Here is a 17425-nt window from a genome sequence, read left to right as displayed (position 1 = left end):
TGTCAGTTTAATGATGATCAGAATAAGTAAAGAGATAAATGTCTGAGTACGTTCAGTTTTGCTCAGCCGTTTGAAAATCAAATAACGTAAGGGGTTTACCAGCACAGTAATTCACTAATTTTTCTAAGGGGACGTTTCACATGCATCAAGCAGTCTGGTCCGTTTTTTTGGATCTCAAAGAAGACTGATATGTCCAGCTGTTGATAAATTGCAGTTGCTCTTTCATAACCAGCCCTCAGAATTCTATCCCCAACGGTTCTGTCTTCCGTAGCATTACCCCTATTTTAATGCATTTACAAGGTCACGAAAAACAAACTACTTGTGCAGTTTACTTGAGACATGAAATTTCGGAGGAGGCAGGGGACTATGGTTATACAACAACGTAGTACTGTATTGAAGCTTAATTAGTCACTTCAGACAAGTTATACACCCGGTTAAAAATGACTTCATTACCCAAATTCCTCAAGTTACCCATTTCCATTTATTTCCAACACCAGATGAGAACAAATCTGTACTTACAATGTGTAAACATATAACAGGCGTTAACAAAGTACAAAATACAATATATGAAAACCCACCCATGTGCACAGAGGGCCACAGAGATAACTCTACAGTGCGTTTTACAATTCACTTTACACACATCTACCATCTGTAGAGGGGATTTAGTAAATCGAGTTTTACATAGGAACCCATGTCCGGAAACGTCCAGACTGTAGCGCCTAGAACCGCTCGGCCACTTCGGCCGGCCCATCTCCCTTATTTCTGAGCAAAAATACGAGTCCTCGATTCGGAAACTCACGAGTCGAAAATTATAAGCGCAAACCGTTCTCATACCTCTGAAAGTGAGATACTAGAACTGGTACAGTTGTTTCTAACATTGTAGTGCAGGCAACTTTCAGAGATGCTAATATGGATCAAAATAATAAACAGTGTCTAGTAAATACGGGCTCTAAAATGCACACCGTAAGAGCTATGAACACTTGTTCAATAGAGGAGATATGTTACACTCTAGTGAATATGAACAAGTGTTCATAGCTTCTCAGGTGAGCATTTTAGAGTTCATATTTACTGATTTTTTTTCCTTTTTTGGTCCATAGCAGCACTTTCGAAAGTTGCCTACCCTACAATCTAAGCAAAAACAGTACCAGTGAATGTATTCCACTGTCAGAGGTTCAAATTTACTCTGAGCACTATGAGACTTAACTTCTGAGGTCATCAGTCCTCTAGAAATTAGAACTACTTAAACCAAACTAATCTAAGGACATCACACACATCCCTGCCCGAGGCAGGATTCGAACCTGCGACCGCAGCGGTCACGCGGCTCCGGACTGTAGCGCCTAGAACCGCTCGGCCACTTCGGCCGGCCCACTGTCAGAGGTATAAGAACGGTTACCGCTTATAACCTTCGACTCGTTGCTTTCCGTTATAGGGACCCTTACTTGTAATCGATACACTTATCCTTCTGCATCATCCTAGAAAGTTTGTAACATCATGACAGAATCACCCTGCACGTCCATACATTTATAGATACCTGTAGCGTTCGTAGTGTCGTTGGATGACGTTTCCGGACGTGGGTTCCTGTGTACAGCGTGCTCTAATAAGTCCCTCTACAATCACTAGAAGTGTGTAACACGAATTCTGCAACACCATGCATATGTAACATAAGCTGACTACCAACTATCGTAGAGAGCTGGAGGGGACGAAAGACAAGGTTAGCCACCGGAGGGCAGGGGCTACATGGTGGTGCCATGGGCGTAATATCTCCCATCTCCTTCTTCCCGCCAGCCACTGTGGCCGTGAGGTTCTAGGCGATACAGTCTGGAACCGCGTGACAGCTACGGTCGCAGGTTCGAATCCTGCCTCGGACATGGACGTGTGTTATGTCCTTAGGTTAGTTAGGTTTAAGTAGTTCTAAGTTCTAGGGGACTGATGACCACAGATGTTAAGTCCCATAGCGCTCAGAGCCATTTGAACCTTCTTCCCGACTAACTATCCCCCACCCCTCCTTATTTGGAGCTCCCAGCAATGTTCTTAATAAAATTCTTCCACGTTCTTTATACAAATATGTGTCACCATGTTCCTTCATGTCGTCGCTGACTAAATTTAATTATTTACTTTATACATTTTTGTGATCAGCGAGATATGCTTGCTTTTTGCTCGTGACTAGGTGGATCGTTAACTATCCAAACTATGTTATCAGTCGTGGCTTGTGCTTTGTTAAATATATTTTTCTACCCTATAGTAAACCTAAAATAATGTTCATATAACAACAATGTAGCGATCATTGGCTTTTTCCCGTCGCTTGATTAATCTCCTGCAATTAAATACCGTTTTACAAGCATTTACATCATCCTTACTTCCTACCTGTCCCCAGCCCCCTCACAGTCCTACCTCCTGTCAACCCCCCCCCCACCTTCCCCACCCACACGACCTATATCTCCCCCCTATCCTCCCCCTCTCCCCTCGAGCTCTGATTCCAGAACTTAAAATCGAAAATTGTTTCTAGATAGGTTTTATGTAATTAGTCTTAATGTTATGGTTCTGGTGTAATTCTTTATCTATTTGGACAGCTAACATAATCACTTTGCAACTAATTCTTTCACCTTATTCAAATATTTTAATTTCCTTGATGAAGCTTGATTTTATTCTGTTGTCCTGTTGCTGAATCTCCCTTATTTCTGAGCCAAAATCGTTTTAAGGTACGTCACTGCTTGGTGGGATTATTTTCAGTGTTTTCTTTGATGTAAATCTATATCTGCGTTGGACAAATAAAATAGGCACTCTGTAATTAATTCTTTCACCTTACTCGAAGTTTTATTTCCTCTGGTGTAGTGTATGTTATATTCTGTTGATTGTTCATCTGTTACTCCAGTTACTTTTACTGATGTTTTCTGCCAAGTGGTTTATGCATGTAGTACAGCTTATTACTACTCACATCAAAAAAGTTTTGCATCACCACGGTTCCGAGAGTTTCGGAACCTGTGCAGAAAATTGGAATACAGGTCAACATAAACACAATTCCCGCCCTTCTCATAGCTCATGAAAACCTCACATTGCATGTTGTACAACCAAACAGCGAGACCTGCAGAGGTGGTGGTCTAGATAGCTGTACACACCGGTACCTCTAGTACCCAATAGCACGGCCTCTTGCATTGATGCCTGCCTGTATTCGTTGTGGCATACTATCCACAAGTTCATCTAGGCACTGTTGGTCCAGATTGTCCCACTCCTCAAACGCGATTCGGCGTAGATGCCTCAGAGTGGTTGATGGGTAGCGTCGTCCCTTTTCAATCTATCCCAGGCATGTTCGACAGGGTTCATGTCTGTAGAACATGCTGGCCACTCTAGTCGAGCGATGTCATTATCCTGAAGGAAGTCATTCACAATACGTGCACGATGGGGGCGCGAATTGTCGTCCACGAAGACGAATGCCTCGCCAGTATGCTGCTGATATGGTTGCACTATCGGTAGGAGGATGGCATTCAGGTATCGTAGAGCCACTACAGCGCCTTCCATGATCACCAGCGGCGTACGTCGGCCCCACAAAAACCCACCCCAAAACAGCAGAGAACCGCCACCTTGCTGCTATCGCTGGACGGTATGTGTAAGGCGTTCAGCCTGACCGGGTTGCCTCCAAACACGTCTCCGACGATTGTCTGATTGAAGGTATATGCGACAATCATCGGTAAAGAGAACGTGATGCCAATCCTGAGCGGTCCATTCGGCATGTTGTTGGGCCCATCTGTACAGCGGTGCATGGTGTCGCGTTTGCGAAGATGGACCTCGCCATGGACGTCGGGAGTTAAGTTGAGAATCATGCAGCCTACAGCGCACAGTTTGAATCGTAACACGACGTCCTGTGGCTGCACGAAAAGCATTATTCAACATGGTGGCGTTACTGTCACGGTTCCTCGGAGCCATTATCCCAAGGTAGCGGTCATCCACTGCAGTAGTAGCCCTTGAGCGGCCCGAGCGAGGCATGTCATCGACAGTTCCTGTCTCTCTGTATGTCCTCCTTGTCCGAACAACACCGCTTTGGGTCACTCGGAAACGCCTGGACACTTCCCTTGTTGGGAGCCCTTCCTGGCACAAAGCAACAATGCGGACGCGATCGAACCGCAGTATTGACCGTCTAGGCATGGTTGAACTACAGGCAACACGAGCCGTGTACCTCCTTCTTGGTGGAATGACTGGCAGTGATCAGCTATAGGATCCACCCCGTCTAACAGGCGCTGCCCATGCATCGTTATTTACATCTTTGGGCGGGTTTAGTGAAATCTCTGAACAGTGAAAGGGACTGTGTCTGTGATACAATATCCACAGTCAACGTCTATCTGCAGGAGTTCTGGGAACCGGGGTGATGCAAAACTTTTTTTGTTTGATGTGTGTATACAGTGTGAAAAGTATCTAAACCGACAAATTCTGGGAGGTTGTAGGGGACATCAAAACAAATATTTTTCCCTAATGTCATTTTTTCCTATGAGGATTATTCAAACCGATTGATGCCATATTACACTCTTCAGTTGTTAGAGGTCGTATTAAGATCTTCAGTTGTTAGAGGGCGTATTACGATCTTCAGTTGTAGACAACTGCTGTCCACCAGTGTAGTAGTGCATCGTCTCTGTTTACTAGTGGAGCGATGCACCTGCAGTGTATACACTGATATGATTGGTGCGTACTACGTAGCGCACCACAACGGACGAGATGCACAACGGGTTTATCGGCAACAATATCCTAATCGCCGTATCCCGCATCATACGACCTTTGCTATTGTGTACCAACGTCTGCGTGAGACCAGGTCATTTAGCAGATTACCTGGACAGAGACGCCGTCGCACGGTAAGAACGCTAAAATTTGAAGAAGCTGCCTTGCAACATGTGGAGCGAGTGGCTTCAATCAACATTCGTAAAATTGCATTTAACATAGGGACGAATCAGACGAATGTAAGAACAGTCCTTCGAGAGCAATTGTTACGTCTGTTTCACTTACAGCGTGCCCACAACCTGGAACCAGTTCATTATCCACCCAGAGCCCAGTTTTTGCCGTGGTACCTGGAACAGTGTGAAATGCATCCTACATTTCCGTCCTCTATGTTGTTTACCGATGAAGCAACGTTGCCGGCCGGTGTGGCCGTAAGTTTCTAGGCGCTTCAGTCTGGAACCGCGTAACCGCTACGGTCGCAGGTTCGAATCCTGCCCCGCGCCTGGATGTGTGTGATGTCCTCATATTAGTTAGGTTTAAGTAGTTCTAAGTTCTAGGGGACTGATGACAACAGATGTTAAGTCCCATAGTACACGGAGCCATATGAACCAAGCAACGTTTGGGCGTGATGGAGTCTTCAACATTCACAATTTGCATGTTTGGGGTGGGGCTAACCCACATGCCACAGTTACTAGCGCTCATCAAGTGCGGTTCTTCGTTAATGTGTGGGTCGGTGTTTCTGGGGACTGTTTAATTGGGCCGTATCTGCTACCTAGGCCATTAAATGGCAGGCACTATTACAATTTTCTCGCCAGAGCATTGCCAGAATATCTGGAAGACGTCCCGCTCCCTACCAGACAGCGCATGTGGTTCCAGCATGACGGGGCGCCGGCACATTTCAATCATCGTGTGCGTCGATTCCTGGACTGACGGTTCCCAGAAACGTGGATTGGCAGAGGTGGTCCTGTACCAAGGCCTGCACTACTGGCCATTGAAATTGCTACACCACGAAGATGATGTGCTACAGACGCGAAATTTAGCCGACAGGAAAAAGATGCTGTGATATGTAAATGATTAGCTATTCAGAGCATTCACGCAAGGTAGGCGCCGGCGGTGACACCTACAACGTGCTCACATGTTGAAAGTTTCCAACCGATTTCTCATACGCAAACAGCAGTTGACCGGCGTTGCCTAATGAAACGTTGTTGTGATGTCTCGTGTAAGGAGGAGAAATGCGTACCATCACATTTCCGACTTTGATAAAGGTCGGACTGTAGCCTATCGCGACTGCGGTGTATCGTATCGCGACATTGCTGCTCGCATTGCTCGAGGTCCAATGACTGTTAGCAGAATATCGAATCGGTGGGATCAAGAGGGTAATACGGTGCGCCGTGCTGGTTCCCAACGGCCCCGTATCACTAGCAGTCGAGATTACAGGCATCTTATCCGCATGGCTGTCACGGATCGTGCAGCCACGCCTCGATCCTTGAGTCAACAGATGGGGGCGTTTGCAAGACAACAATCAGCTGCACGAACACTTCTACGACTTTTGCACTAGCATGGACTATCAGCTCGGAGACCATGGCTGCGGTTACCCTTGACGCTGCATCACAGACAGGAGCGCCTGCGATGGTGTACTCAACGACAAACCTGGGTGCACGAACGGCAAAACGTCATTTTTTCGGATGAATCCAGGTTCTGATTACAGCATCATGATGGTCGCATCCGTGTTTGGCGACATCGCTGTGAACGCACATTGGAAGCGTGTACTCGTCGTCGCCATACTGGCATATTACCCGGCGGTGGTATAGGGTGCCATTGGTTACACGTCTCGGTCCCTCTTGTTCACATTGACGGCACTTTAAACAGTGGACGTTACATTTCAGATGTGTTACGACCCGTGGCTCTAACCTTCATTCGATCCCTGCGAAACCTTACATTTCAGCAGGATAATGCACGACCACACGTTGTAGGTCGTATATGGGCCTTTCTGGATACAGAAAATGTTCGACTGCAGACCTGGCCAGCACATTCTCCAGCTCTTTCACCAATTGAAAACGTCTGGTCAATGGTAGTCGAGCAACTGGCTCGTCAGAATACGCCAGTCACTACTCTTGATGAACTGTGGTATCGTGTTGAAGCTGCATGGGCAGCTGTACCTGTACACACCATCCAAGCTCTGTTTGACCCAATGCCCAGGCGTATCAAGGCCGTTATTACGGCCAGATGTGGTTCTTCTGGGTACTGATTTCTCAGGATCTATGCACCCAAATTGCGTGAAAATGTAATGACATGTCAGTTCTAGTATAATGTATTTGTCCAATGAATACCCGTTTATCATGTGCATTTCTTCTTGGTGTAGCAATTTTAATGGCCAGTAGTGTAGATAAGATGAATTATCTAGTTTTGTACACTCCATGTCCGCAGGAATTTTACGAGTATTTACATCTACCTTTGGACATTAACGTATCATTTAATGCAGACAAAATACATTTCTCTCACTCAGAGGACATTTAACAATAACTTTCACTTTGAGCTCTGTCTTATACACTGATCACTCAGCTGGCCTACTACACTGAAGCGCCAAAGAAACTGGTACAGGCATGCGTATTCAAATACAGAAATAAGTAAACAGGCAGAATACGGCGCTGCGGTTGGAAACGCCTATATAAGACAATAAGTGTGTAGCGCAGTTGTCGTTCTCTGCCGATGACCTTCTCCTTCACTTCAGTCACCGCCTCTCCGAACAACTTAACTCCCATCACTCTTCCACCTTCCTCTCCCTCAACCTTGAACGTGCTTACTACCGTGTATGGCATTCCGGCCTCCTCTTCAAGCTCCAAACCTTTGACCTTCCTATTAACTACGTCCGTCTGATCGCCTTCTTTCTTTCCCACCGTCCTTCCTATGTCACCATGCATAACACGGATTCCTACACCTTCTACCCCTCCGTCGGTGTGCACCAAGGTTCCGTTTTCTCCCCTCTTCTCTGCCTTCTTTACACGGCAAACATGCCGCCGCCTTCACCCCGTTACACCTTCTCCCGTACGCCGATGACACTGCCTTCCTTGCCTTCGCTCACACCTTGCAACGCTCCCAGCACCTTCTCCAATCCCATCTTGACTGGTTCACCACTTGGTGTAACCAGTGGCTGCCCAAGGTCAATCCCTCCAAGACCCATGCGATCATTATAGGCAAAACCACCCCGTCCTTCCGTCTCCTCGATTTCTATCTCACTATCTATGGCCGTCCTATCAACCTCACCCCCACCCTCAAGTACCTTGGCGTCACCCTTGACCATCGCTTCTGCTGGATCCCCCATCTCTGGACGATCCAAGCCAAGGCACGCTCCCGACTCTGCCTCCTCAAGCTCCTTTCTGGCCGCACATGGGGTCTGGACCCCTCCATCGTCCTCCACACCTATAAATCCCTCATCTGCCCTATCCTCTGTTATGCCCATCCTGCCTGGATCGCCGCCCCTCCTACCTTCTACAAATCCCTTCAAATCCTGGAACGCCATGCGCTCCACTTCGCCTATCGCATCTGGCTCCCCTCCCCATGAAGATCCTGTATAACTTAATTCCGTTCCCACACCTCCTCCTTTTGCTCGAATGGACACGGATCTTTTAGAGCTCCCGCAAACTTGTCTCTCCCATCCTTTCCTATCCCTGCCCACTACTGCGCCTGTACTCCCACATCTCACCCACTCTCCGTCTCTCCACACTCGATACCATTGCCCAAGGTGGCTTCCGCCAACTCCCCCTCCCTGATGATCCCTTCATCCCTTCCATCTACCCCTCTTACCAACTTTCATCCTCCCCTTCCTCCCCCTGTGTTTTACCTCCAGGACACCTTCTTTCCTTTCTCCCCCCCTTACTACCTCCCTCCCTCCCCTCCCCCCCTCACCGAGCTTCCACATACCCCCCTATCCTCTCCCCTACCCCTCCCTTCCACTCTCCCACTGGCACATACCCCTAGCCCTCTCTCTCCTACCAACACCTCTTCCCTATGGCAGGCCCCCAGCTTTTTTGTGTGAATTGTGCGTCTTCATGTGGGTAATCAAGATTTAAGTGAGTCTGAACGTGGTGTTATAGTCGGCGCGCAAGCGATAGGACACAGCATCTCCGAGGTAGCGATGAAGTTGCGATTTTCCCGTACGACCATTTCACGAGAGTACCTTGACTTTCAGGAATCCGGTAAAACATCTAATCTCCGACATCGCGCGGCCGGAAAAAGATCCTGCAACATTGAGGCCAATGACGACTGAAGAGAATCGATCAACTTGTTAGAAGTGCAACCCTTCTGTAAACTGCTATACATTTCAATGTTGGGCCATCAAAAAATGTCAGCATGTGAACCATTCAACGAAACATCATAGATATGGCCTTTTGGAGCCGAAGGTCCACTCGTGTACCCTTGATGACTGTACGACACAAAGCATTATGACTCGCCTGGGTCCATCAACACGGACATCATTGGACTGTTGATGACTGAAAACATGTTGCCTGGTCGGACGAGTCTCGTTTCAAATTGTATCGAGCAGATGGACGTGTACGGGTATGGAGACAACCTCATGAATCCATTGGACTCTGCATGTCAGGAGGGGACTGTTCAAGCTGGTGAAGGCTCTGTAATGGAATGCTGTACGACTTCAGATACGCCTAGATACGACTCTGACATGTGACATGTACGTAAGCATCCTGTCCGATCACCTGCATCCATTGATGTCCATTGTGCTTTCCGATGGACTTGGGCAATTTCAGCAGGACAATGCGACGCCCCACACGTCCAGAATTGCTACAGAGTGGCTCCAAGAACACCCTTCTGAGTTTAAACACTTCCGCTGGCCACCAAACCCCGCATACATCAACATTATTGAGCATATCTGGGATGCCTTGCAACGTGCTGTTCAGAAGAGATCCCCACCGCATCGTACTCTTACGGATTTATGGACAGCCCTGCAGCATTCACGGTGTCAGTTCCCTCTAGTACTACTTCAGACATTATTTGAGTCCATGCCACATCGTGTTGCGGCACTTCTCCGTGCTCCCGTGGGCCCTACATGATATTAGACAGGTATACCAGTTTCTTTGGCTCTTCAGTGTAGAAGACTGTGATGTCTTATTATTACCATTCTGCTAAATTTGCAAATTTAGATGACTGAAAGGAACTGGATATATCATGGAACACCAAATAATCCAACATACAGCCAATATTTACGTACAGTAATTATAATAACTTGCTCTGGGCAGACGTCCGTGCGAGCCAGAGGTACCAGATCGGCTGACTGACTTCACAACATGAATACCACATTTGATTATTTGACCCGTGTACCATATCGACAGCTATTATTAAATGGTTTGTTTCCAAATAGCACCGGCCGGTGTGGCCGTGCAGTTCTGGGCGCTACAGTCTGGAATCGCGAGACCGCTACGGTCGCAGGTTCGAATCCTGCCTCGGGCATGGATGTGTGTGATGTCCTTAGGTTAGTTAGGTTTAAGTAGTTCTAAGTTCTAGGGGACTGATGACCTCAGCAGTTGAGTCCCATAGTGCTCTGAACCATTTGAACCATTTTTTTCCAAATAGCATCCAAACGTTTCTGTGAATCATCAAGTCCCTGCCCATGTCTCATTTCATCAGCAAGTTTCTAAACTATGATAAACGAAGTGACGTCAACAGAAGAGTTCTAGTATAGATTACGTGCATGAATGGAGGTTTGGATCGATCAAAGTATATGAGTGACAAATCGTGCACCCTCAGACCCATTATTGTTTGGTCCAAAATCAATGGAAACAGTCATAGCCATTAAGTATCTGGGTATATACCTGTCGAGTTGTTTAAACTTTAACTACCACATAAAACTAATCGTAGGAGGGACAGATGCCAGACTAAGATTCATTGAAGCAATCTTCAGGCAGGGTAGATAACCAACGAGGGAGATAACATACAAAACTATTTCAGTCGTTACTCGAGTGTTGCTCCCCGGCCTGTAGTATACAGAGAAGTTGCAGCATTAGAAAATTGCAGCGAAATGCAGAAAGATCTGCAGCGGATAGGCATTTGGTGCAGGGAGTGGCAACTGACCCTTAACATAGACAAATGTAATGTATTGCGAATACATAGAAAGAAGGATCCTTTGTTGTATGATTACATGATAGTGGGACAAACACTGGTAGCGGTTAATTCTGTAAAATATCTGGGAGTATGCGTACAGAACGATTTGAAGTGGAATGATCATATAAAATTAATTGTTGCTAAGGCTAGTACCAGGTTGAGATTCATTGGGAGAGTTCTTAGAAAATGCAGTCCATCAACAAAGGAGGTGGCTTACAAAACACTCGTTCGATCTATACTTGAGTATTGCTCATGAGTGTGGGATCCATACCAGGTCGGGTTGACAGAGGAGATAGAGAAGATCCAAAGAAGAGCAGTGCGTTTCGTCACAGGGTTCTTTGGTAAGCGTGATAGTGTTACGGAGATATTTAGCAAACTCAAGTGGCACACTCTGCAAGAGAGGTGCTCTGCATCGCGGTATAGCTTGCTGTCCAGGTTCGAAAGGGTGCGTTTCTGGATGAGGTATCGAATATATTCCTTCCCCCTACTTATACCTCCCGGGGGCAACGGTCTTGCCGCAGTAGATACACCAGTTCCCGTCAGATCACCGAAGTTAAGCGCTGTCGGGCGTGGCCGGCACTTGGATGGGTGACCATCAGGGCCACCATGCGCTGTTGTCATTTTTCGGGGTTCACTCATCCTCCTGATGCCAATTGGGGAGCTACTTGACCGAATAGTAGTGGCTCCGGTCAAAGAAAACCATCGTAACGACCGGGAAAGCGGTGTGCTAACCACACGCTCCTCCTCTCCACATCCTTAGCTGAGGATGACACGACGGTCAGATGGTCCCGATTGGCCACTTGTGACCTGAAGACGGAGTACTTATACCTCCCGAGGAGATCACGAATGTAAAATTAGAGAGATTCGAGCGCCCACGGAGGCTTTCCGGCAGTCGTTCTTAGCGCGAACCATACGCGACTGGAACAGGAAAGGGAGGCAATGACAGTGGCACGTAAAGGTGGCTTGCTGAGTATAAATGTAGATGTAGATGAACTTAACCAGTTAGGACTGATAGAGTCGTAAAAAATATCAAATGACGAGCTGTGCGTTTTGTTAAGGATTCGTTTTGTAAATGCAAAAGTGCCACAGGGATGGTGATCCAACTCCGCTAACAGACGTTACACTAGAGGCGTTGTGCGTCACAGCATGGTTTCCTTGTTGAAATTGAGAGAGCAAACATTCCTTGATGGTTCAGTCACCATACTGCTTTCTTTTAGATGTATTTGGCGCAAATACCATACAGGAAAAAATTAGGGATATTCCTGATAGCATATGGTCTTACCAACAGCGATATTCCGGAGCACCGTTCTCGAATGGACTGCAAACGTCAACCTGAAGCTTGGTGTCTACTTTCTGTACCTGTCTTCCAGAAACAATGTCTCTCATAACTGTTGATAAACCTTTTGCCGCTTTTTAAATATTTTGTACTATGTACTTATGATTTCATATCGAGGAACGCTTGACCCAACATTGCACCACAGTTTCTATTCTTCCTAAGGCCTGACACATCCATTAAAACATCAAATCACGCTATGCCTCAGTAATGGTGTTATATACACAGTCAAAAAGTATGTTGTCGTGAGAAAGACATCATCTAAACAGCTTTGGACGAGCACAATTGGTAATGAATGCTCACCAACTCATTGTATTTGCATGTCATCTTAATATTGATGAACTACTGAGTTAGAGGTGGCTGCTACGTTGGAGACTCGTAGGCGAACGGAATACTTCAGTGCAGCAAATAATCGTCACGCTATAGGACTTTGCCCATTACACCATCCCCGAAGATGTTTGTGTGCTTACTTTTCGTAGTCCTCTCCCACCCCCTCCCTCCCCCCAAGCAAAAAGGAAATCAAAGGACTTACCTAGATTCGGACAAACTCACTGCCACCAAAATCATTGTCCTTGTTTAATATCGTGTGGATGAGAAGGGTCGTCGTTGGCTAGTTGGGATTGCAAGAAAGGATAGACACGTTACAGTGTTTTCAGCAATGGAGAACAGCTACATGTGACAAGCCACCGGCAAACCGTCTTGTACAACAAAAGCCACAATGAGTCACGAATATCTCCGCTTTCTGAACGTCACGGTGCGACTAAACCTCACCGGCCGAGGGGAGTGTTGAACGCAGCAGCTCCTGCCTAGTTAACTCGTGAAAAGGTGCTTGCACCACGCGTCTGTCGTTCGGACAACATTTACATCTCACTGGCAACGCGCTTTACGTAGGAGTCTTTTCAATCAAATCTAGCCTCAAATATCTTTGTTACTGGTTTCAAGTCCGCAGCCTGTTATTGCAACAGATAGCAGTTAGATTAAATGTGATCACATACTGTGATTGCCTACACGAGTTGTGGATATATTTTTCCAATTTATTTCGGCGTTTCGTATCGTATCATAGCAAATGACAAATATCCCATATCAAAAGAAGAAATATTCGAAACAATTCGTCACAAATTCATAGAAAAATGTACATCGTGACGTGTGCTTATAACTACCGACAGTGTAGGATGGTGCGCATACTTCGTATTTTCTTGTTTTATGTGGACGAGAGAGGGAGGTACTCAGGCAAGCGTTCTCACGAGAGTAACTGTTCCTGCTCCTTCGGCTCACAGGAGCTGTAACAAGATTCAGCTGCAGCCACCGATATTTTGGAGACATAGACTTAATACACACAATACACTGAGTGTAATAACTCTTGTCCCAATATACTGACTGAAAACGAAAATTGAATTGACCGGTGACGACGCAACAGGGAACAAAGATTAGCATGGTGCAGTATGGACGAAGGTCGTCTGGGCTGAGGAGTTGCGGTGTATGGCTATAGCATACAGTCATGGCAAGGTACGTTTGCCAGAAAAATAGGAATAATTCCTGTTCTTGGAAATGGGGGGGGGGGGGGGGGGTTAAATTCACATGTGCGGTGGTACTCTAGCATTGCAAATATTATCATGGAATGAAACTGAATCTCTAGCATATTTTATGTTAATCAAAATATCCACGAGTGTACTGCCGGTCTACAGTGTCCAACGGGCGCAATATTTCGGCGATCATACATGTCGCCATCACCAGGTGAACTGACGGACTGAGCTCCTGTGAACGTGCTGGCACGGAGATCCGTACGCTATGGCTGCTCATGGATCTCCGTGCCGGCACGTTCACAGGAGCTCAGTCCGTCAGTTCACCTGATGATGGCGACATGTATGATCGCCGAAATATTGTGCCCGTTGGACACTGTAGACCGGCAGTAGATCCGTGGATATTTTGATTATCAAATACGCTGGGAGAAACTCAGGAATCACATATTTTATGTTGTCCTCAAATTCCAATAATCCATTGATGTATTGGGTTGGTGAATAAGTTTGTAGCGTTTTTCTAGAATATTAACGAACACGACAGATATGAATAACAGAGACTTTAGTCATCAATAATATATTCTCCTTCCCTATGTACAAAAGTCTTCCAACGCTGAGGTCACTTTACGATTCCGCTATTGTAGAAATCACATGGTTTTGAGGCGAAGAACTCGTCGAGCCGTGTTCGGAGCACAGTTTCATCCGGAAATCAAGTTCCTTGAAGGATGTTCGATAGAGAGCAGAAATGGTGAGACTCTCAGGGCGCAAAATCAGGTGAATAAGGTGTGTGGTTTTTTTATCAGTCTAGCAGAATGCGGGCGGGCGTTATCGTGGAGTAGCATCACTTCACGCAGTCTTCCTGGTCATGTTTCCCGGATTGCATCTGTAACACTTCTCAGTCGTAGACGATAAATGCCAGCAGTGGTGGTTACATTTCGTAGTACGCCACACCGTCGCTGTTCCACCAGATGCGTAACATTATCTTTTGTGGATGTGCGCAGATCTTTGCGCAGGGAGATGCTGCTTTGTATAGACTCAACCATTCCTTTCTTTTGTTTATGTTAGTATAAAGACACCATTTCTCATCACCAGTAACAATACATGATAGGAATGGTTGGTGTTGTTCACGAGCCATTTGATGACGAGCAAGCAGAGATGCACATATGGCCACACACTGCTTTTTGTGTGTGGTGTGCGTACTGTAAGACCTTCGGTACACACACCATTAGATTATTTGACTTGTCACTCTAACGAAGTAGGCGAGTGTAAGCAATATGTCTACTGGTCTTATCATGTCGTGTTTATCTTCTGCCGTTAGGTCAGACGATAGAAATGCCACTTGCACGTTTAGAGTAGCAGATTGACAGTGACCAACTTTAAACAGAACTTGATTAATTTTCACACACATTTATTAAAATAATAACAAGCATAAACCTTATGTAGCTTGATTCTGGAAGCTATTTACAAATGATAATCTGAAGTTCCTTTGGTCTTAGTACGTTAATCTTATTCTCACATATCTCTGATACTCGACAAAGTGTCTATACATTTATCTTCATGGCTATGTACAGGAATATGGCAATCTTATTAGGCGCAGACTGAAACTTGACTATAGACTGGTACAGACAAATGTAGACTGACTGATCGGAGGTCTGTACACTCGTTGTAATACCTCGCGCGTTCAGGTATCACTGCGCGACTGTGATCCGCGAGGAGAAAACGTTCTATGTTAGCAGCAATCTCATTGGCTGCGTTACATATTAATACACGGATTGGCGGAAGCAGAATTTGGTCCGTCTCTAAGGCAGCGCCATCTCGTAGTGCGGAGACGGACGAGCGCTGCGCCTGCGCTGTTGTGCTTAGCGGGGTGCGCTCTAGTGGGAAAGTTGTGTAAGCGCTAACTACGCAGAACTATGTGCACAACATTGTGAATTTGGCTTAGAGCATGCGGTACCCACAAAAACGATTTTTGAGCCTCCCCATTGCATGCAAATGTCGAACAATGCTGGAATGATCATAGTTCATCTCATCTGCCAATTTTTGAGTACATTGACGTATATCAATGCGGATTAATGCGTTTAAACAATCCTCATGAAACCCCGAAGAGCTTCGTGAACGTGGAAAGTCACTAATGCCAAAACGATCCTCCTTAAAACGAGAAAACCATCTTCTTGCCATGCTCTGTCGAATGGCATTATCCTCATACAATGTGCACATGTTTCTGGGTACCTCTGCTGCTGTCACCGCTCTATTGAACTCAAACAGAAGAATATGTCGGAAATGTTCCGATTTCTCCACTTGCCACTCCATTTCTGACGTCCACAGCTCTACTCACTATCTCAAAATGAGGAAATGACAATACGTAAACTCAAATAGCAACAGCGAACTACAAACAAAACCCATAGCAACTGGAATACCAACATGCAAAACATAAACGCTACGAACATATGGATCAACCTATTATATCCAACAAGACAATATACTACCGCTTCATTCCCGATCTGTGTCAGACCATTTAGACAGACCTCTGCAAATAAGACGACATTTGCCCGGCCTCTACGGGCATCTGACGAGAACATATATACAAGATGACGTAAGGCAGCACCGATTTTAAAGTTTTGACTATAAGAAAAAGATGGATTCATGTTTGTCTCTTCAGAAATTAACTTGCACTCGAATGACGACTGCTAATAATTTCTCCTATAACTTCTCAATTATACTTTTGATATCCGGAAACACGTAAGTAAATTATTCTCTCTTTTTTTTAAAAAAAAAGTCAGCTGCATAGTAACATGTTCGATCTTTCCATTGCTGAAATCTACACGTGTAATCATGTAACAGCCAAGAGTGATATATCCAGAATGAGATTTTCACTCTGCAGCCGAGTGTGCGCTGATATGAAACTTCCTGGCAGATTAAAACTGTGTGCCCGACCGAGACTCGAACTCGGGACCTTTGCCTTTGGCGGGCAAGTGCTCTACCATCTGAGCTACCGAAGCACGACTCACGCCCGGTACTCACAGCTTTACTTCTGCCAGTATCCGTCTCCAACCTTCCAAACTTTACAGAAGCTCTCCTGCGAAACTTGCAGAACTAGCACTCCTGAAAGAAAGGATATTGCGGAGACATGGCTTAGCCACAGCCTAGGGGATGTTTCCAGAATGAGATTTTCACTCTGCAGCGGAGTGTGCGCTGATATGAAACTTCCTGGCAGATTAAAACTGTGTGCCCGACCGAGACTCGAACTCGGGACCTTTGCCTTTCGCGAGCAAGTGCTCTACCATCTGAGCTACCGAAGCACGACTCACGCCCGGTACTCACAGCTTTACTTCTGCCAGTATCCGTCTCCTACCTTCCAAACTTTACAGAAGCTCTCCTGCGAAACTTGCAGAACTAGCACTCCTGAAAGAAAGGATATTGCGGAGACATGGCTTAGCCACAGTCTAGGGGATGTTTCCAGAATGATATTCAAGAGTGATATAATCATTTCGGTCTTTAGTTATTTACTAGAAGCTCGCACCCAGTTTAAATATTGGTCCTTAGATAATGAGCACTGCCTTAAGTTGGACAAAGGTTGACCGAGGAGTCAGCTGTGCTTCTCCTAAGAAACACTGCTAGCATATACCTGACGTGATTTAAACTTTATATTTTTGAGGAAGCGTATTATGCATGAGTAACATGTCAGGGTTCTCGACGATCAGCAAGAAGTTGAGAATGGAAGATTGACGATAGCAGACTATTTAATTGGTTAATGTTATTT

General features: G+C 45.9%; 1 protein-coding gene and 1 pseudogene across 7 annotated transcripts in view; both read left to right on the top strand.

The window, feature by feature from the left end:
• Window positions 1-17425, top strand: part of LOC126299039 (lysosomal acid phosphatase-like) — a 612830-nt gene that overhangs the window by 426436 nt on the left and 168969 nt on the right. The window lies entirely within an intron of this gene.
• On the top strand, window positions 11318-11435 carry LOC126299753 (5S ribosomal RNA; annotated as a pseudogene).

This window comes from Schistocerca gregaria, chromosome X (genome assembly GCF_023897955.1).
Source record: "Schistocerca gregaria isolate iqSchGreg1 chromosome X, iqSchGreg1.2, whole genome shotgun sequence".
Taxonomy (NCBI): Eukaryota; Metazoa; Arthropoda; class Insecta; order Orthoptera; family Acrididae; genus Schistocerca; species Schistocerca gregaria.
Note: the sequence above shows the minus strand (reverse complement) of the source record. Positions and strands in the feature narration are given on the sequence as shown.